Genomic DNA, 23543 nt, shown 5'->3' on the forward strand with positions numbered 1-23543 from the left:
AAAATAATCATCATTGGAAGATGTGTAATGCTCCTCCTTGTTCTTCTTACTTGGGAGGAAAGGATTTCACTCATTTCTCTTTCTTTCTTTTTTTATCTCATTTATTTCCTTTAGGAGTTGTATTTTTCATATGTGATTATCATTTCTTACAATGGTATGTTTGCTGGCAATTGACACTCTACTGGTTAAGTTTCATTATTTTGTCATTGATGGCAACATGTTTTTGGGTTCAAGCTTCATATAGTATACCGACAAGCACTTCACAGACTCTACACTGGCACCAGCACCGACACCAGTAGGATAGAATATTTCTTTGGTCATCGACAATGTAGGCCGACATGGTATGCGTTAGGATAACTTGTGAATAAATGAGAGGGGGGTGAATCAGTTGTTAATAGATTATATCAATTAAACCACTTTATAACCTTTAATTGGATCACATAAACATTAAGTATCGAAATAGAAAAAGCAAATACCAGTAAGAAATAAAACTTAACAATAAAACAAATAATCAACACAATGCAACCATACCACATTACACCATGATTTTTACGTGGAAAACTTGGAAAGGAAAAAACCATGATGGGAAGCCTACCCACAGTCAGATGATACTTCTACAGAAAGTATGTGATACAATGAGGGGCCTGCACATGCAGGAAGACACACTTCCTAGAGAGTATTGCTCATTACAAAAGAGTCTCATTGACTACAGAGAGGTTATAACCACCTCAAGATAAATGGAAAATAATCTAAAATAATGAATTGCCACAGATATCATCTACCATGCCCGATTACAGTCCTGGTTAAGCTCAATACCAAAGGCCTTTGACCTCTTCCTTAATTCCAATTTAATCACCTATGATCTACCAAATCTCCTTCACATATGATATTACATTTCCATTCACATTCCATTTATGATCTACGATGAGATCTTACATCAATTTATACCAACCCTAAGGCCTAAACCAATTAGGTTGGCCACCTAAAAGATATTACAATAAGATCATTACATACATCCATATTACAATGATATTCCATGTCAGTTTGAGACCAAAACAACAATAACCAATCCATAAATCATCGTAGTAACATGTAGAGAACATGTTAACTTGATACCGGTCCATAACCTAGATAGGTACCAGACCTAATATGGGTCCACTACGCCAAAGTGATGTCTTCAACCAGTTGAGGCATGATCAAAGAACATATTAAACATCCTAAAATCCATCTAGAAGCCTCACCAACACCACTTAGCATTTTGTCCAATATTTCTCAGTGAAAGCTCTACTGGTTAAACCTTAAAACCATGTCGGTAAGGGTTTACAAGAGTGTATGATAGAAGTCGATTACCAAGTCAATACCAAATGACTAGAACATACTCCAAAAGTATGTAACACATAAAACCAAACATACTCTATTGATCCAAACCTGTCGAAAGTGTCCAATAGATAGTCCCTTTTGCCAATAACACTAGATCTTCTATCGGTAACCAAAACTTGTCTGTCGGTAACCAACAATAACAGTTAGTGTTGACATCAATGACAAAAAATCAATGCAACACATAATCAATTCATCCATATTGCCAACAACCTCTCCCTTTGGCATTGATGGCAACATTAGATGTGAAAAACATCTAAGCACCAAGAAATGCCAAACAAGTCTCCCCCTTGGAAGACAACCAACAATCTCTTGAATATCAATAACTCTCCCCCTGTGAATAATATCTTTGAATTTATTTTTAACATCACTATCTCTATCTCTCCCCCTTTGACATCAATTCTAGAAATCTAACAAAAATATCAAAGCAAGAATGTAAGCCTCTGAATCTCAAAGTTGACTACTCCTCCTGAGTAGTAGCACCACTCATTAGTGCTAGAATGAATAATATCTCTAATAATGCATGTCTGACTCATGCCAAACTATATCAATCAAGTCTCTGGCAGAGGGGTAGAAACCCCTTACCTATCTCTCAAATACTCAGAAGATTCCTTAGACAATGGTTTAGTGAATATATCTGCAATATGCTCTTTAGTGTTCACATAAACCAATTTAACTTCCTTTCCTTCTACCTTGTCCTTCAAAAAGTTATACTTTATTGATATATGCTTAGTTTTAGAGTGAAATACTAGATTCTTAGACATGTCAATGGTTGCAAAGTTATCACAATAGATAACTACTGGTTCACTACAATTTACCTTGATATCCTTCAACATTTGCTTCATCCACAAGAATTGAGCGCAATTATTCACTACTACAACATACTCAGCTTCCGGAGTAGATAAAGAAATGCATGGATGTTTTTTGCTGGTCCATGAAACCAATTTCTTTCCAAGAAATAAAGCTCTAGTAGAAGTGCTCTTCTTGTTATCACTATCTCCTACCCAATCTGAATCAGTATATGCACATAAAGTGAAGTCATCATCTCTAGAATACCATAAGCCATATTCTATTGTTCCTTGCAAATACTGGAATATCCTCTTTACTACACATTCATAATTTTATTTAGGATTACTTTGATATCTTGAAACAATACTTACTACATTCATAATATCTTGTCTAGTCTGAGTTAGATATAACAAGCCACCAATCATAGACTTATACCTTGTCAGATTTACCGGTGTATATGTATCTTTGATAGATAATTTCTCACTTGTCACCATAGGAGTACTTACTGGTTTAGAATTATCCATACCAAACTTCTTCAACAATTCCCTTAGATACTTAGTTTGACAGATAAAAATGCCTTTGTCAGTTTGAGTAATCTGCAAACCTAAAAAAAATATCATCTCACCAATCATGGACATTTCAAATTCATTCTTCATATTATTAGAAAATTCCATGCACAATTTATCTTCTCCTCCAAAAATGATATCATCAACAAATACTTCAATAATCAGAATATCATCATCAGTGATCTTATAATATAAATTACTATCAACACTACCTTTAGTAAAATGAAGCTTCTAAAGATATTTATCCAACCTTGCATACCAAGCTCTAGGAGCTTGTTTCAATCCATATAAAGCTTTCTTCAGTCTCCAAACCATATCTTTATCATCTGTTAGTAAAAATCCATCAGGCTGCTCAATGTATACTTCTTCCTCAAGTTCACCATTCAAAAATACACATTTAACATCCATTTGATAGACCTTATAGTTCTTATAAGCTACATACGTAAGAAATAGTGTAACAGCTTCAATTCTAGCTATAGGTACAAATGTGTCACCATAATCAATTCCTTCCATTTGAGAATATCCTTTACAAACCAGTCTAGCCTTGTTTATTATAACTTGACCATCCTCATTCAGTTTATTCCTAAAAACCCATTTAGTTCCAATAACATTCTTATTTTTAGGTCAGGGAACTAAAGTCCAAGTCTCATTCTTCTATATCTGATCTAATTCATTTTCCATAGATTTTAACCAATGTTTATCTTTACAAGCTTCAATAACAAATGTCGGTTCAATTTGAGAAATAAAGACATACCTCTTCATTTGTCAATCTTCTTCTTGTCATACCTCCCTTGTTCCTATCTCCAATGATTTGATCTTCAGAATGTTTTAACCTTACATACCTTGGTGTCTTCTAAACTTCAGGTTCGTAGCTCTGATCATCAATCAAAATTGAATTTTTTGATTATGCTAGTGTAATTGTCTTAGTTTCATGTACCAGTTGAGGCATTTTTGATTCCCTTTCATATGATATAGATTGATTTTTGTATTTCTCGTCCACTTTCACATTAGCACTCTCCACAATTTTCTACAATCTTTTGTTATAACATCTATATGCTTTTCTTTGAATTGAATATCCAAGAAATATCCCTTCATCACATCTAGGATCAAACTTCCCAATTGAATAATCCCTTTTGATATAACATTTACTTCCAAAAATTCTGAAATATTTAACAGTATGTGTATGTCCAAACCATAATTCATAAGGGGTCTTATTGGTTTCACCTTTGATGTGGACTCTATTGAATGTGTAGCCTATTGTACTCAGTGCTTCTCTCCAGTAGATGTGAGGCAATTTGGCTTCCATCATCATAGATTGTGCTGCATCCAAAATGGTTATGTTCAATCTTTCCACTACTCCATTCTGCTGAGGAGTCCAAGGTGCAGATAGTTGTCTCCTAATTCCATTTGTCTCACAATAACTATTAAATTCATGAGAAGTGAACTCACTGCCTTGATTTGATCTTAGACATTTGATTTTCAATCAATTTTTTGCTTCAACCATTTCTTTAAAGATCTTGAATTTCTCCAAGGCTTCAAACTTCTCCCTAAGAAAAGTCACCCACGTCATTCTAGAATAGTCATCAATAATCAGCATGAAATACCTATCACTTGAAAGCTTCTAGTCCTTGTTGGACCACATAAATTAGTATGAATTAAATCAAGTAAATCATTAGATTTATCATGTATTCTCTTAAAAGAAGTTCTAACTTGCTTTCCCAATTGACATTCCTTACATACCAGATTTTGAGGCTTCATAATCTTAGGTATATCTCTAATTGCCTTAGTTGAGCTAATCTTAACAATACAATCAAAATTAACATGACACAACCTCTTATGCCATAACCAACTCTCATCAATATGAGCAATCAAACATGTCTTATTACCAGTATTCAAGTGAAAGATATTACCTCCAGTCTGAGTACTGGTTGCAATCTCCAAACCAGTTTTGTTAATGATTTTTCATTTTCTATCTTTAAACTAAAGATGGAATCCCTTGTCCACCAATTGACCAACTCTCAAAAGATTATGCTTTAAACTTTCTACATAATAGACATTATCAATATTGTTCTTTCCATCCAGAGAAATAATACCTATACCTTTGATCATACATGCTTTGTAATCTCCAAATCTGACTTGATCGCCATTGTATTCTTGCAGGAATAGACATTTCCTTTTATCTCTAGTCATATGATGTGAGCATCCACTATCAATTACCCATTCATCCTTATCTTCAACTTTTGCTGCCAGGGCCTTTTCTTCATTCTTGATAGCCGGTTCTGGTTCATCTTCTTTTAAAGCATAGAACACCCATTCCTTTCCATTACTGGATCCACTATCAGAGTTTGTTTCCAGTTCATCCTCAAAGTCATCACTTACTACTTCATCATTCGCTATGTAGCATTGTTTACTTTTCTTGAATCTATATCTGTTCTAATTAGGCTTAAATGATTTCTTGAATCTCTCTGGAAATCTTGCATTCCTTTTAGGACATCTAGATGCAAAATGACCAATCTTATTACATGCAAAACATTTAAAAGGTGATTTTACTTCATACTTACTTACTGTCGGTCCTTTAGGTATTCTTCTAGCAAATAAGGCTTCAAGTTGCTCAAATTATTCATCTTCTTTCCTCATATCTTCCAATTCTTTTGCATATAAGGCTTTCCAATCACTTTTGTTGGTAGATGATGATGCATGAAAAGCAGGTTCAAACTTTACATCTCCAGAAGATCCAAATTCTTCAAGCTCAAAAGCCAATAATTTCCCAATCAGAATGTCTCTGTTAACTGAAGTGTTTCCATTGTTCTCAGCTCATTAATTGCAGTTGTCTTCATCTTGTAAGCCGGTGGAAGGGCTCTCAAGACTTTGAAAACTATTTCATCTTCACTCAGAGATCCTCCACAACATTGAATTCCCATAACAATTTCATTTACTCTTTCAATAAACACAACAATTCTTTCATTATCTTCCATCTTCAAGTTTTCATATCTTACCCGATAACCATCAAGTTTAGCAATTTTGACAGTAGGATCACCTTCATTTAGAGTTTGCAATTTATCCCACATAACCTTTGTTGATGAGTTATCAATCAATCCCATAATTTATTGATCAGTAAGTGCACACAAGAGGGCTTCTCTATCTCTGCAATCATTTTCAATATTCTTGTCTAGGTCTGCAGGAGCAGGATTGCCAGATGTCGGATCATAAGGTGTGTATCCTTTCTTAGTTATCTCCCAAATATCCTTTCCAAGACATCTAAGATGAGTCTCCATTTGGATTTTCCATATCCCATCATTTATTCCATCAAGCTTGGGGATTTCTCTTCTGAAAATAGTTTCCGGTGGATTTGAAGTGTTAGCTGCCATAGGATCTACCTCAAGTGGTTAAGCTTCTGCAAAGGAGGACCAAATCTTTGATACCAATTGTTAGGATAATTGGTGAACAACTGAGAGGGGGGATGAATCAGTTGTTAAAATATTATATCAATTAAACCACTTTATAACCTTTAACCAGATCGCATACACATTAAGTACCAGAATAGCAAAAATAGATACGGGTGAGAAATAAAACTTAACAATAAAAAAAATAATCAACACAATGCAACCATACCACATAACACCATGATTTGTAAATGGAAAACTCAAAAAGGGAAAAACCATGGTGGGAAGCCTACCAACAGTCAGATGATACTTTTGCACAAAGTATGTGATACAATGAGGGGCCTGCACATGCTGGAAGGCACACTGCCTAGAGCGTATTGCTCATTACAAAAGAGTCTCACTAACTACAGAGAGGTTATAACCACCTCAAGATAAATAGACAACAATCTAGAATAATGAACTACCAGAGATAGCATCTACCATGCCTAATTATAGTTTTGATTAACCTCAATACTAGAGGCCTTTGACCTCTTCCTTAATCCCAATTCAATCACCTATGATCGACCAAATCTCCTTTGCATATGATATTACATTTCCATTCACATTCTATTTATGATCTACAATGAGATCTTACATCAATTTATACCAACTCTAAGGCCTAAACCAATTAGGTTAGCCACCTCAAAGATATTACAGTAAGATCATTACATACATCCATATTACAATGATATGCCATGTCAGCTTGAGACCAAAAAAACAATAACCAATCCATAAATCATCTCAGTAACGTGTAGAGAACATGTTAACATGATACCGGTCCATAACCTAGATAGGTACCGAACCTAATATAGGTCCACCATGCCAAAGTGATATCTTCAATCAGTTGAGGCGTGATCAAAGAACATCTTCAGTATACTGAAATCCATCTAGAAGCCACACCAGCACCACTTAGTATTTTGTCCAAGATTTCTCAGTGAAAGCTCTGTTGGTTAAACCTTAAACCCATGCTAGTAAGGGTTTACAAGAGTGTATGATAGCATCCGATTACCAAGTCAATACCAGGTGACCATAACATTCTCAAGAAGCATGTAACACATAAAACCAAACATACTCTATTGATCCAAAAATGTCGGAAGTGTCCAACAGATAGTCCCTTCTGTTGATAGGACTAGATCTTCTATCGGTAATCAAAACATGTATGTCGATAAGCAACCATAACAACTAGTCTTGACATCAATGACAAAACATCAATGCAACACATAATCAATTCATCCATATTGCCAACATTATGATAAAGGATATCAGTATTGAAGGCTGACACATCTTAGATCTGGTATTGACAACTTGTTTAATGCTTATTCATTTATGTTATTAGGCCGATATGTATTATGTAATTATATATATCCTTGTAAGATGACATAAGGCATAAATTTGTATAGGGTATATATAGGATATGCATAGATAGAAAAGTGTGATATGGATAAGGTTATAGATGTAATATAAGGTGAAATATATCAGAGAGACTATGTATGTAAGGAATTCATTGTAAGGGTTATTCTGGTACTAAGGTTTTAACTGGAATAGACAGAGCTTAAACTGGAACTGTATTCTGGCATAGGAGATGCTATCTTTTGTAGTTCAACACTTCTCTGAATTGTAGTTTGGATTTTTATGTAGTTAGAGAGACTCCTTTTGTGATGAGCAGTGTGCTCTAGGCTGTAAGCCTTCCTGCAAGTGCAGGCCCCAACATATATTGTAATATCTCTTCATAAGTCCAGTGGATTGATATTGTGGGTCACAAATCCCACTATGGTTTTTCCTCATTGAGGTTTTCCACATATAAATCTACGTGTTATGGTTCTCATTTATATGTTTGTCTTATTGATTGCATTACTTCTGTCAATTCTGTTTATACTGATTCATGTATGTGTGTTTTGTTAAGGCTAAAATATTTAATTTTGGTATAACACTAATTCACGCCCCCTCTTAGTGTTATTGGTTTCCAGCAATTGGTATCAGAGCCTTGTGCTTCAGAGGAAGTTTAACAGCTTGAGGAAGATCCTAAAACCAGAATCATTGAATATGGCTTTGGAGAAAAAACTTGAGATGGCTCTTGAAGATTATGATGCTGAAAGATTGAAGAACTTAGAGTTACAAGATGAGTTGAATTCTCCTAAAGAATTTATTTATGTCCTACAAGAAAAACTTTCATTTGTTCAAGCTAGGAGGAATTAACATTTGCAAAATCAAGATGACAGAGATGCACTTAAGGAACAATGTCAGAAATTAAGTTAGGAGAACATGATTATGAAGAATGAAATGCAAACTATGACTATGAGGTTATCCAAGGATATTGAGTACAGAAAGAAAAAGGAAGAAAATCTTGTTGTATCCTTGAAGAAAAAATTTGAGGAATGTGGTAGGTTGACTCATGAAAATGAGATATTAAGGTCTAATTTGGTACAACCCCAGAGAAATTATCAAAGAGCATGAGAGACAAATGACAATACTAAGAGATGATTTAACTATTGCAAGTGAGTACAAAGAAAAATTCCAGATCATCTCAGCACAACTTGATGAGTTACTGAAGAGATGGAGGCAGATTGGAGATTCTAGTGGACTTGGATTTGAGCAAGGACAGAGATTCGGTACTGCTAATGAAGATAAAAACCATAAGAAATCAATAAGGCAATTCAATGGTAGATGTTTTGTTTGCAATAGATTTGGTCACATGGCTAGGCAATGTAGAAATAGAGAAAATCAAAACCCTAATTCTACTCCCGGTAAATGTTCTAATTGCAATAAAATTGGCCATAAGACATATGATTGTAGAATGAATGTAAAATGCTATGCTTGTGGAAAATTTGGACACATGGCTAATCAGTGCAGGTCAAGTAATTTCACTAGTTTTAGCAAGGCAATTCAAAAGAACAATGTTACATGTTATGCATGCAATGAAGTCAGGCATATTGCTAAGTTCTGTAGAAGCAAGAATCCACCAGTTGGAAATGAAGGAATAAATAATAAAGGCAAAGAAAAGGTAAATGAAATCTGACAAGATCATACTCAGAGATAGGTCAGAAATACTGAAGAGCAATCATCAGATGGGAATGTCCCGATTACCTATCTGACATAAGAGGTTTCTCCTACACCTACAGTGAGCTCATTTGGTAACTAAGGAAGATACCTTATGGGTAGGAAAATTTCATGGAAAATGATGCATATGTTCCTAGAGGAGATTCTAAAAGATGTTCTAGATATTGGAAAGGATTATCCAGCATTGATATATTCAGAGTGAGATTCGATATCATTCACCAGCAGTCATTTATTTCAACAAAAAATTAGGGTTTTTCTCGATGGATAAAATGTTGATTACACTTCATTATTAATCACCTAGCATTTAGAGAAATTTCAAAGCAATTTAGAGTGACTTAGTGCAATCAAAAACTATTCAGAGGTGATCATATTTTGTCTTGAATGATCACATCGACATATGGAAGGATTTGATAAGAGGTTTTCATCGGTAGAGTTCTAAAGGTATTTCTCTTGAATCATGGAATCAAGATCATCTTTTGATCCTATTTTTGTTGCAAATCCAACTATAGTAGAAATTAAGGACAGCCCCTAGACCATCTTTCAAATCGTATCCACATGTAGCTACTAAGGAAGATTTAGTTTGAGCGTTTTCACGCATCCCAGAGGGAGTGGTATATGTAGAAGATGTTAAGGATTACATTCATTGTTATATAGAAGACTTAGGTACTTCAAAAATTAAGGCGATGTATATGAATAAACTCATGGGAGAATCTGGTAAAATCAAACCAGCATATAAACACATCAAAGATCTAGGGTTCACAGCTATTCTAGATATTCCAAAATTCAAGGATGAAATTGTCAGATATGTACTAAGTAGAGTACATGAGGAATTTATATGGCAGGATCAACCCTACAAAATCACTAAGGAAGTCATTCGGGTGCTTACTAGTTTACCATCAACAGGGCAACAACCAAGTAAAAAAGTATCAAATGACTTAGTAAAGAAAATTACTAGTGTTACATCAGACAACAGATCGATGAAGGTGAACACTATCACTGACACCAACATCAAATTTGGTAGCATGATCATTGGTTACAAGGTAACTCAATCTAACTGATTGAATTTAGTTTCTAGTTCATGTATTTTGGCCGCTTATAGAATGATGAGAGAAAATATCAAGTTATATCTTTGTGATTGGATGCTTGTGGAGTTATTGATCAATTTAGGGAAGACTAAAAGTGAGAAGAGGGGCACCTTCCGGTATGGAAATCTATTAGTGTGCTTAATGTTATACTTTCTAAATGATACCCCTGGTTCTAGAAGGAAGCAATGGGCTTTTGACATCCTAGTAGGAAGACAACTTAAGCAATCAATTGTTGCATTGGGAAGTCTTAGAGATGACAAGGTATGGGGTTACTTCAAGACTTTTTAGAAATCTATGAGGTCTAGAATAAGGATACCTAAATAGATTATAGAGAAGTACTCTACCGATAATTTGTTTCATGGTAAAGAAGGATGTGACTCTCATGGAGGCAGTTAAGCCCCAAAAGATTTGGATAGAGAAAATGGGATATGCGGTGGATGCATTAATCCTTGATGCATATGAAAAAATTATAATGGATGCAGAAATAGATGAAGAAGAAAAACCTTGTGGAACAACACATCAAAAGACTTTTGAGGTTGAAATTGAGTTCAAATGGAAGAAGAGGGAAAAACAAGAAGGTAAGGAAAGCAAGTTTGTACAAAAGGTTTCTAAGGACATTAAGGCACTCATTGATGTTGTCCTGGAGAAAGGGAGAAAGAGGAAGGATCCAGTAGTTCACATTGAACCTGTGGCTGTAGATTCTAAGACTGATGATGAGACACCTTTAGCTTTCAAAAGGGTTGTAAGGAAGAAACAAAAAGAATCTTAAGTGGAACCAAAGAGACAACCAATTAGGAAAGTCACCATAAAAGTACTGACATAGAAGCAGGCACCCAAGGCTACACCATCAGCTGCATCTAGTACTGCCAGAAGGAGGGAGAGTGACACTGAACTGGCACTAGAGACTGGTAATGTAACAATTATTCTACCTAATACTTGTGCTGAAATTGTAGATGAAATAATTAAGGATGGGATACTGAATAATGTTAAGTCTTATTATGATACATTTATAGTTAATGTACAGGGAGAGGTAGAGGAAGCAATTCTTCTATATTTAGACATCTATAAGAAAGCATTAATTGAAATAGAAAATCAAATACCGACTGAGCTATACAACATATTAGATGCTAGAAGGTTATCTGCTATGCAAGAAGACAAACACATTAAGATACAAGAACTCTTACCTATATGTGTTACTATAACTCCAGATGAGATGGAGAAGACAATTGAGGTTGCAGATAGGAAAGTATTTAACAACAAACATAGAATAACTAGCCTGATGTTAGGAAGGATGAATGAGATAATAAAGGAAACACAGAAGGATTGGATAAATGTTTTGGGAGAAAATAGAGGATTCTTCACTTCACCAAAGATAAAGACTAATACTGTAGATACACTAGTTGAAGGGAAAGGTAAAGGAATTATGGGTACACCACCCTAAGTTTTGAATAACATCGAGATAGTGCAAATTGAGCCAAATGCACAGACAAATATAGAGACATTAGTTAATGCACAGAACATTGTACATGATATTAACATTGAGGAGACTTGTCCTCCAGATACAAATGTACAGGTTGAGGTTACTGTTCCTAGAGAGGAATCGGTAGTTGTATAGACTACACCAAGTGGCAAAGTCACCAATGCAAGTGAGGAGGTAATAAAGGATAAATCACTAGAGAAAACGTGGGAATATAGTAGGGAATTAGTTGTTGACACATCATTATTAACAATTGATACTTCTCTAGTGAAAAAGAAAAATATCACAAAGATGAGTCCCATAGAACTAATGATGATAGTTGTTTAGAAACTGATGAAGGAAGGAAACATAGACAAAGGGATTATAGATCAATCCATAACTATTTTGCATAGATTGGTCCTAGAATGTAAGATTGAGAATGAAGCAAGCCCTTCAGGCAAGCTTAAGATAATAACTAAACACATCTCTAAAGATTTTCAATCATTACAACAGATCTCTAACCATCTAGAACTTGAAAATTTCACTTTGGCTAAGAAAGTCGCTTTTGATCAGATCATTGACAAAGAGAAGAAGAAGATTGAGGAGAAGTTAATTTTGATAGAAAATTCTTTGAAACAAAGTACTAATATATACATGGTATATTGCAATATAGAGATTCTTACAACAAAAGTGGATGAAAAGATAAAAGAAGTATAGGATAAAATTGCTAATATTGCTAACTCTTTTGATGGACTAATTTCACTGACCACATCCATAGATGGAGAAATTTTAACTTTGGAGAATCAAAAATTTTCTCTTGAAAAAGAAAGAGATAAGATCACTCAGAGAGACAGAAGTCTCAGAGGTTTGGTGAGTCCAAGAATGGATTCACTTGGTGTTCACAAGAGGGAATGCATGGATATACTTGGTAAGCCCACACTAGCAGAAGTTAATGAGAAAGAATCACTTTCATATTTATTGAGTGGACTTGTATCTATCTCTAGCACACTCAAAACTAGCTAGGATACTTATGTGGAGTTATTAGAGAAATCTTACCCAAAAATCTTGAAATTGGTCAAGCTCTGGTAAGACATTTTTTTGGAAGGCATTCAGTGTAGAGTTATCATTCTTTGACATTTTTGGGGCATTGATGTCAAAGGAGGAGTAGTATACATGTGAAAAAGAATGAAGGGTTGCATACATTAGGGGGAGTTACAGATTTTTTGGAATTTTGGAGTATTGGAGCATTTTGCATATTCAACTCAAGGGGTGCAGGGCAAGATGAAACCAGCAGATGAAACCATGACCATTTTTCACATGAGTGTTGCCATCAATGCCAAAGGGGGAGATTGTTGGAAATTGACACTCTACTGGATAAGTTTCATTATTTTGTCATTGATGGCAACATGTTTCTGGGTTTAGGCTTCACATAGTATACCGACATGCACTTCACAGACTCTACACTGAAACCGACACCAACACTGACATGATAGAAGATGTCTTTGGTCATCGGCAATGCAAGCCGACATGGTATGATAAAGGATATTGGTATTGAAGGCCAAAACATCTTGGATCCAGCATTGGCAACTTGTTTAATTATTACTTATTTATGTTATTAGGCCGACATGTATTATGTAATTATATATATATATATCCTTGTAAGCCAACATAAGGCATAAATTTGTATAGGGTATATATATGATATGCATAGATAGAAAAGTGTGATATGGATAAGGTTATGGATGTAATATAATGAAAAATATATCAGAGAGACTATGTATGTAAGGAATTCATTGTAAGGGTTATTCTAGTACTAAGGTTTTAACCAGAATAAACAAAGCTTAAACCGAAACTGTATTCTAACATAGGAGATGCTATCTTTTGTAGTTCAACACTTCTCCGGATTGTAGTCTGGATTTGTATGTAGTCAGCGAGACTCCTTTTGTGATGAGTAGTGTGCTCTAGTCTATAAGCCTTCCTGCAAGTGTAGGCCCCAACATATATTGTAATATCTCTTCATATGGTCAATGGATTGATGTTGTGGGTCACAAATCCCACCGTGGTTTTTCCTCATTGAGGTTTTCCACGTATAAATCTGTGTGTTATGGTTCTAATTTATATGTTTGTCTTATTGGTTGCATTACTTCTTTCAATTTTGTTTATACCGGTATACCGGTTGGTGTATGTGTGTTTTGTTAAGGCTAAAATCTTTTATTCCAGTATAGCACTAATTCACCCCCCTCTTAGTGTTATTGGTTTCCAATAATGTTCTTATGACTAATCCCTCTTGGCGAATATGTGATGTTCTTTCTCTCTTCTCTTAGAAGATTACCAGTTCCCAAGATGTGTATTTTACATATACTAATGTATTTTCTTGCATGTGTTCATTGTGCATTTTCTTATGTTTAATCTCTATCTAGAAGATCATGTAAGCTATTCTCATTGTCCTACACTTGGGGGCAATGATCTATGTCTCTCTCTCTCTCTCTCTCTCTCTAAGGATCCACTCTTCCCTATGTTGTGGATGGTGTGATTTCTATTACTTGATGTCTGATGTAGAGCCCTCCTTGTACCTTGTCAAACACTTCAGGATGTATAAAACTAACCCCCCAAGCCACTAATAGGATCCTACAAAGCAAGGCTCTACAATCTTAGTTCCAACTTCTCATTCCACTCCAAGGTTCATACTACTCAAACTGAGTAACTTTCTCCATTTTGCATCATGAAGCCTCCTAAGGTTCCTGACCTTCACAAAACCTATTTTGGATCATACAATGCTCACATGGACTAGACCAAACACTGGTTTCAAGGATTTAACCCAATTCCCTATGACACCTTCACAATTAGGCCTATTTGCTTGTAGCCCTTGGAGATGGGTAATGCAACCTTAAGTCCAAAATTTTCCAAACACCCTGGAAAAAATCACTAATTCAGAAACCATTTTTTTTTTTACACAATCCCCTAAGAGGAGGAGTCAAGATCTAACAAGGAAAGGTCTGAACCCGATGATGACCAATTGTCCTAAAGGGATAATTAGGCCTCCATTTGTGAAGCAACTATATCAAAATGGACACACCTTATAATCAAAACCCCATGAGCATGTGGGGAACCATAAACCATTATAGATTATAGGGTTACATGCCTGGAATCATCACCAATTGTCTTCTAGGGTCACTATTGCAGTCCAAGGGCTAGGTAGCCACATAGAGATGTCTACGTAGGGCCTGATCAAACACCCATCTCCCTAGCTCCTCCTAAAAAAATCTTTTGGAATCATAGAGTACATAGGCCACACTTTCATTCCACCCACTACCATGAAGTTTAGATGGATATGTTGCAAGTTATGGCCATGGAAAGGCGAAACCCTAGGTAAACCTTGGTTTTCCAGGTACCTACAACAAAACTTGAATATTTGGAGCAAAACAAATGATAAGGACCAAATCACTGGTAACTCACTACACTAACAAAATCATAACATTGGGGATTGGTCCCAATCCATACAACTTCGTACTCTGTGCCAAAACTTCACAATTGCAGGAAAAACTCAGAATTTCTTATTGTTTGCAATCCTAGAATCTTTCTCCATATAATCTCTCCTTGGGAATTGTGTCCTCAATGTGTTTATATCCCTCTACAACTTATCTCAAACAAAAACAAGAGGTTAGAGCTATTGGAGGAGTTATACCAACAAGAATTCAAAAAATTGCACAAAAAGTTGCTCATGACAACTTTTGACAAAGATGTCAAAACTGTCATTTCTTGCACCCGAATGACTTGGGTCAAGATTAATACCTCTAAACACCCTACAAGCACATAAAACAACTAAAACCACTAGGATAAACATATCCTAAGCATACGTAGTCCCTTTTTGTCCAAAAGTCCTAATTGGCTTATCAAGATGCCAAAATAGGAGTTTGGCTCACAAGATGGGGTCCTTTATTACAGACACAAAATGTATGATTGAAACACAAGGGAAACATCCTAAGACATGTTTTAGGTCATATCCTTCCTCCTCTAAGCCTTAATGATCATGTTGAAGGGGTACCCTTGTACCATACTCCCTAAAAAAAAAATCTCAAGTCCACTTGAGATGAGAGTCTGTAGGTCTGCACCATTGTTTTTGATTTGTTTTTCTGTCATCCAGACTACTTCAGAATCTAGTTGTCCCTGCTAGGCCACCAAATACTCCATATATACTTTGTTCCTTGTCATCTTTGCAGCCTTGGTGTCCAAAACTTTATGCAACTTTGGTGGTTCATGTTTGGGAATGTCATCATCTACTACAACCTGAATTGTTTCTTCTCCTGCATCAACACACTACATTTGTAAAGAGTTAAATCACATACATTAAAAAAGGGTGACCAACCAAGATCAGGTGGGAGTTGGAGTTCATAAGCATTTTGTCCATATTTTTTCAAGATTTGATAGGGTCCAATCTTTCTCTACATAAGCTTTGTATATTTGCCTTTTGGAAGTTTTTCCTTCTTCAAGTGAACCCACACCAAGTTTCCCACATCAAACTATACATCCCTCTTTTTCTTATCAACACGAGCCTTCTACCTTTCTGCAAATTGTTGAAGGTGATTTTAAACCTAGTCATGTATCTCCTTTATGGTGGTGGCAAAGGTTTCTCCATCTGCACTAATGACTTCTCCTTGAGGTATGTAGAGCCTCTCCCCGATCAAGCTTTGGTTAACTCAGTTGACCATGGTTGACCTTACTAATAAATGCTATAATTCAATAGGATGGGCTATGTTAGATGGATAGATTGGTGAGAAAAGTAATTGAACCAGGTTAAAAAATAATTTCACCTTGAGGTGTACATTTTGATGTGTTATGGATACATAACTTTATATGATTCTAGAATAAGATAACTTTGAGATGATGTATATCATTATTGGATTTGCAGGACTTTACTATGATGATAGAAATAGGATGCATGCCCTATGTGTGGATCAGATTATGAGGATTATGATAATTACTTATGTGGATTTATTTTGATATAAGATATATTGATTTTGTTTAATGTCAATTGTATGCAGAGTGTTTGACGTGTATTCATATTCATGTGTTTAATTTTATATGAGGTTATTTGGAAGTACTAATGTGTAATTGAGATGCATAGGAAAACTATCCATGTGACCATGGAAATATTATGGAGAACCAAACCTAGACCTATGTACGTTCGTAAAGCAAGGGATTGTCTATTTGGAGAGACAACACCCCATATGTATCATATTTTCTTTGTGAAAGTAAATGTTGCGTGTGTGTTAAATTAAATTTATTAGTTTGTGTAAATCCAACAAGAGACAAATTTCATGTGTAATTTTGTAATGTATTTTATTGTGTCACTTGACACATGTCTTGATTTATGTCTTGATTTTTGACTTGTCTCTTGGAGGGAGTTGTTTCAACCATAGCCTTTTCAAACATTTCAATGTGGTTCTAAATTTTCCTTGGGTAGAGAGTCTTTGGAGTGGTCAACTCAGGTTTGACCCGAAAGTTAACTTCAGATGGGTTTCTAAGGGGTCAAATGGACTCCTAGGGGTAGTTTAAAAGTTTTTCCTAAAGCCTATAAGGTATACCTATGGGTTAGGAGTATTTTTAGGCATGTGACTACTCCCATGTGACTGTTTAGTCACCTCAAAAAGTGGATTTCCTAAGGTGAGCGAAAATCCAAATTAGAAGGTGACATCTACGTTAGATAACCTTCCTTTTTGATGTGAGATCTTTTTCCCACTTTCTCTTACTTTTTCCTTTTTCAGTTTTAGAAACCTGTGAGAACTCTCACTGAGGCCTTTTTAGGCAAGGATTAGAGATTTTGTAGGTAATCACCCACTCTCCAATTTTGGAGATCATGAAATTTTGACAAGAATAGTTTTGGGATAGAAATTTGGCTAAGTGTAGAAGAAAGGATGGTGGAATTGGGCTGCTCATCCTCAAACTAGTTCTAGCAAACCTTTGGGCAGATTGAAGGTTGGATTCATCTTCTCCCTTTCATGTTGCATGTTTATGTTGGAAAGATTGTTTGTATGTACAATTTGTTTTCTTGTATTTTCCTTTTTGAAATTATTATGTGACCTACCTATTATTTCTTTTATGCATTTTCTTATGATTTGGGAGTAACCAAGGCCTCCGACTTTTGGGAGAGTAGGACGGCCTTGCAGGTGGAAGGAGTTTGACAACCCTCGAGTGAGAGGCTCTCTTTATGAGAGTGACCTCAAGGGTTTATATGTGACCCTTGTTGCATAGCCTTGTGTATGCATTTTGGGGTCATAAGGAGACAAAGTATGGCATGGATGCCTTGGGCGGCATAAGGATGTGGGTTTAATGTACTTATGATATATCTTTGTTTTCTATGAGGTGGCTTTGTGATCTACCATTCTTGTAGTCTCCTCGGGGTATTTGGTCCACTTCCACCCATGTAAAAACATCACATTTTGTGATGAAGTGTAGCCTTGGTTGGGAAAGTGTTGATGTGTGTTTTTCCCTTGCTTGTTGTGTTTGCATGTGTGTAACCTGTGTAGGGCTTGGTTCTCCAAGCTCGGGGGTGGCTTCTAGGAAGCCTAGGCTGGGAGGTGAGCTCTCCATGGTTATAGCCATATGATTTTATCCAGGTTGCTTGGAAAAGAAAAGAAAGAGACATCTGGGAGTTGCTATTTTTTTTTACTTGATTTGCAGAAAAAGATTAGGGAATGGGATATCATATTTTATTTGCAGCAATGTAAAGGAAAAGATATATGTTGTATTTATTTTGAAAAGAAATGTATCTATTTTATTTAAAGTTCTCATTCAATAGATATGAAAGGCTAGTGGGTTATCTCACCCAGTTATAATGTTGAATATATTGTATTCTAAATATGTTTTAAAGAAATGCATTATTCTTTCAAGTTGTTATTGCAAAAGAAAAGAAATGTTTATTTTTGGTTTAAGCTCCTATAGTTATTGAAATAATATTTATTGTATTCATGTTATTTTTGAAAATAAAAGTTCATTAAATCCCCTTATGCATATTGAAGTAATGGAAGAGAGAGAAGTAGTAAGCTTGCATGTTAGTAAAAGAAAAGTAAGCATGTTTTTATTCCGATTTACATATCATGGTTAAATAGATTTAAATTGTTAATCTCTAAGGTTTATTTTAAATGATTTCTAGTCTTATATAGTTGTTGATAAAGTTTATTAAATTTTGTCACTTTATTTATTTGCAGTAAATAAATCTGGAATTAGTAATCCATCTCTAAAGTTAACAACTAGATTTTCCATAGAAAAAGAAATGCCTTATTTAAATCTGTTAGTTCTGATTGATTAAAAAATAGGTTTTAAGGACTCGAAACCTTTACATCATAGTAATAGAAAGAGCAGAAAAATGATTAAAACTCCGCATACATAACGACTGGCCAGAAGACCAATGAATAGAAAGAACAACAAAGCAACAAAACAACAAAACATAGCAAAGAAGCTGGGGAGACGCTACACAACAATTTTCTTTAGCAAGTCCTCTGCCTTTATTACCAACTCATCATAGGTAGCCCCGATAGCATTCAGCTCTTCCAGATCTTTGTTCATTTTCTTTTCCTTCCTCTTGCCTTTGGTGTGGGTTATGGGACCTTGAGCTTCCCCTGTAGCTTCAGCGTCCAGGTCAATTTCCTGGATTTCCTTGTCATCATCAAGCTTACTGATGAGGGTATGAGTATTATTGGCCAAGATTTTTAGAATACTAAGGCTCTGCTCCATGATATTCTTAAGGTACTCCTCAATTTTTTCCACTTTAGTGCTAGTATCCGAGAGTGTTTTTTCACTAGTTTCCGCAAGGCTTTTTCTGTTCAGCATCTCCTTTTCAATCTTCTCAAACCTGGGGTTGAAAGCATCTCTGATGTCTTCCACTTTAGCAATAGTGTTTTTCAGATCCTCAATATAGTCAGCCATTGTATTCCCCTCCCCTATATTAATGGTCTCTAGAATCAAGACTCTGTTGCATAGTTTTTTATGCTCATCCACAACTTTCTTGTAACCATCAATGAGCCATTCCATAGTTTTCATAAAACCATGCAAGCCCTTGGGAGGAGGGCCATAGGGGGGAGTCACTTTTCCAGGGGTTACCTGTTCATCTTTAGGGATATGGAGGGTGGAGATAGTGTCAACAGCCCTTAGAGTCTCTTCCATTGTCTCCTTTTCCAGGCTGTGCTTGGCTTTTAAGGTCCTAGCTTGCTTGTCAGCTTCCGATTCCTTGCCAGTCTCCTCTTTTTTCTTATTCTTTTTCTAGGTCTGGGCTTGATTTTTAATTTTCTTCTTTAGCAACCCTTTAGGGTTCTTCTTCTCCTCAAAATAATCTGAATCCTCTTCTTTCAAAGAGATACTGATCAAGGGTTTGATTTGAATTTTTTTGCCCTTGGAAGATGAGGGTCTTGTTTTCCTCTTCTTACTACTCTCAAACTCTAAATCATCAGAGCTATCCTCAGTATTAGACAAGGAATCATTGTCAGATTCCTCCTCCTCTGAAAAAGAAGAATCAGACATATCTTCCTCGGAGTCCACAGAGGGTTGCATCTAGTTAATTTGACTAGCCTTTAAATGGTCATAAATAAGGACCATTAGGCCTTGGTGCATTGCAGTATCGCCTAGAGGATTCTCTTTGTAGGCTTTAAGGGAAGCATTCATTGAGAAAAGCAAGAAATAAGGAAAATTCACCTTATCATTATGCCTAAAGTGGTTTAATAGAACAAAATGATACCCATAGACTTTCGTAAACCTACCATCTAGAGTAATATACCACATTAAAACAAAGAGAATTTCCTGCCAAGGTTTGGCAAAAGCCCTAGGTGGGTAGTAGGTTTTGCTCAACTTTACCAGTCATTTTTTCTCTTTCTCAGTAACCGGGTACCTTTCAATGGCTTCCCTAGTGACCTTCCTATCTCTGTAGAAGTTGCAGCCTTCCTTGTTGAGACCCGTAGCTTTAGCAATTAAATCTTCATCAATTTCCACCATTTGGTCACCCATTTTTAACATGCCCTTCTTCCAGTTTCTGCAGAAAAGGCTAGTTACCATTCCATCACAGCCGTGGAGTCTCTCTATAAAGTTTGAGAGACCACCCTTCTGCAAAACACCCCACACCTCTTCCTTCTGTTTCCATTCATTGCAACTACTTGGCTCATATTGTCTCCTATTTCTACCCATGATGTCGCTTCTCATAGCCAAATTTTGAAACTTGCAGAGCTGGTTAAACAAAGAGCTTTTCGGAGATAAAAATATTACCCAGCAAGTGTGGGAGTTGATGGCATTGATGTTATAATGAGTGATTTTCTCATTATAGAAATAACTCGAAGTGCTCACATTAGTACTTTTCATTCTTACCCTGTCAATCAAGAGTCTTTGGGGTACTTCTATATCGCTCATCACTTATGATTTGTCTGAAATCTCTAGGGAGTCCGCTCTCACCCATCCACATGGTAATTGTCTCATTTTTAACCACCACATTGGCAGCCCAATCAGTAGAACAGTTGGCCTCCTGATAGATATGGGAGATATGGTATTTTTTAAAGGTTTTAATAATGTCAATAGCAGAAGAGATTATGTTGTGAATCGACCATGAGGGTTTTGAAGTCCCATTGAGGCACTTTATTATATTATTTGAGTCTCTTTCTATCCATAGATAGGGGCAATTCCATTTTTTGGCTAGGATAATGCCTTGAAGAGCTACCATTGCTTCAACTTTATGGTTAGTTTGGGTTCCAATAGGGACAACAATCATCTCTTTGCAGATTCCTCTATGATCTCTAAGAATAGCTCCACAACCTGAAGGACCTGGGTTACCTTTGGCTGCACCATCAAAATTGATTTTGAGCCAGCCTTGGGGAGGGGTTTACCATTTAGCTTCAAGCCTTTTATTGTAGCTGAGATTAGGACCATCGGTGATCTTCATATTCCAAGCCCTTAAGATATTTGACTCCAGGGAGTTATTTGAGTAACAAGGACCCTCCATGATTCCCATATTTTCCTGGATAGCCCTTTGAATTTTCTGGAATATAGTATCTTGATTTAGGGAGACATCCCTGAAGATTCAGTTGTTTCTTTCTTTCCAAAGACCCCACAAGATGTGAGGAAGAGAGAGCTGCCACATACATCTCAAAAAAGAATTAGTCCATTGAATATTTAAATCTGTTAGTTTTGAAAACCTGCTTTAAGTGATTTTAGGAAAAAGAAATATAAACAGATTTTCTTAAGTAAATAAAAGAAATTTTGCCCCTATTTCCATGCTGTCAATATTTTATTAATTTCTGTATGATTTAAAAAGGGTTTTAAAAAAAAATAAAATAGGTTGCTTAAGTGTGTGTATATATATATAAGACTACATATTTTATTTAAAAATATTCTCAGCCTGTGAAGCTGTTCTCTTTTGAAAATATTATAACCACAGAAAAATACATATATTTATATATCTATATATATATATATGAATATATATATATACATATACATATATATATACATATACATATATATATATACATATACATACATATATACATATACATATATATATATATACATTTATATATATATGAAAAAAAAAAATTAAATTTTTTTTCAAAAAAAACAGAAATAAACAAAAAGGGGAGCCTCGCCCCCCCCCCCCCCCCCCCCCCCCCCGCGCAGTGGGCGGTGACCCCAGCCACACTGTGGGCCGCAACCCACAAACGGGGTGGCTTTAGACCCCCCTGTGGGTGGCAGCAGTTGTGCTACAAGCCGCATCCCACAGTGGCGGCCAAGGGTTGTGACCTGCAGGGAACCCCCATGGCCTCCTCCTCCGCCACACTTGCACGTAAAACCCTTCACCCGCTACGTCTATGTGAAGTTCTGCCTTCCTCCCTTGCCACTTGCAACAACAAAGACACACAAATAGCTTAGGGTTTGCATGATAAATAAATTAAAAAAAAAACTCAAAGGAAAGAAAAGGGGTAAACCCTATTCAAATTTTGAATAGGGTATCCCATGTTTACTTGGGTATTAATCAATTAAATTTAAATTCGTAAATTGTATGAATTTAAGTAGTTATAAATATATATACATTTTAAATGTTCATATATAGGAATTTATAAGAGTAAACTTAGATATGGTATTTTCAGAATTATATATATAAATGACATATATGCTATACGTAAGCATATAGGTATATATATATACATATATATATTCATTGTAAGAATAAGTTAAAAATTAAAGGGTTGTAATTGTTTTATTAACGTGAATTTAATAGGTGCCTTGTTGGTATTTTGACCTTAGGGGATTATTTATTTGGTCAACATTAACTAGTGTTATAAAGCAAATGCTATTAAAGGTCATTTTACCCTCTAAAGGAGTTTTAAATACATTATAGTTAAGGCTCATTAAATATTAAGTTGTTAATAATAAAAAAAAATATAATAGCAGATTTGATATAATTAATGCTTCGTGAAATTAAAAGATTAATTGAGATTAATAATATCTCTTGTTAACTAATTTAGAGATTTGTGCTTAATGAATTTATTTATTTATTAATTGATGAGATAATAATAATTTCTTGGAAGAGGATATTGTGATGGAATCATATATATTCGAAAATAAGTCGAAGACCTTGATCTTGCGAACTCATTTAGCCTAGATGGAATCTTATACTAAATAAAGCAATTAACATTTTAATGTTTGACACTTCAATATTCAATTGCTCGATTAATTAATATTATTACGTTAAAATCATATTAATAATTAATTTATAGATGCAAGATTTAATCAAGTTATAAAGGAAGGATGTATT

Source organism: Cryptomeria japonica, chromosome 5, assembly GCF_030272615.1.
Source record: "Cryptomeria japonica chromosome 5, Sugi_1.0, whole genome shotgun sequence".
Taxonomy (NCBI): Eukaryota; Viridiplantae; Streptophyta; class Pinopsida; order Cupressales; family Cupressaceae; genus Cryptomeria; species Cryptomeria japonica.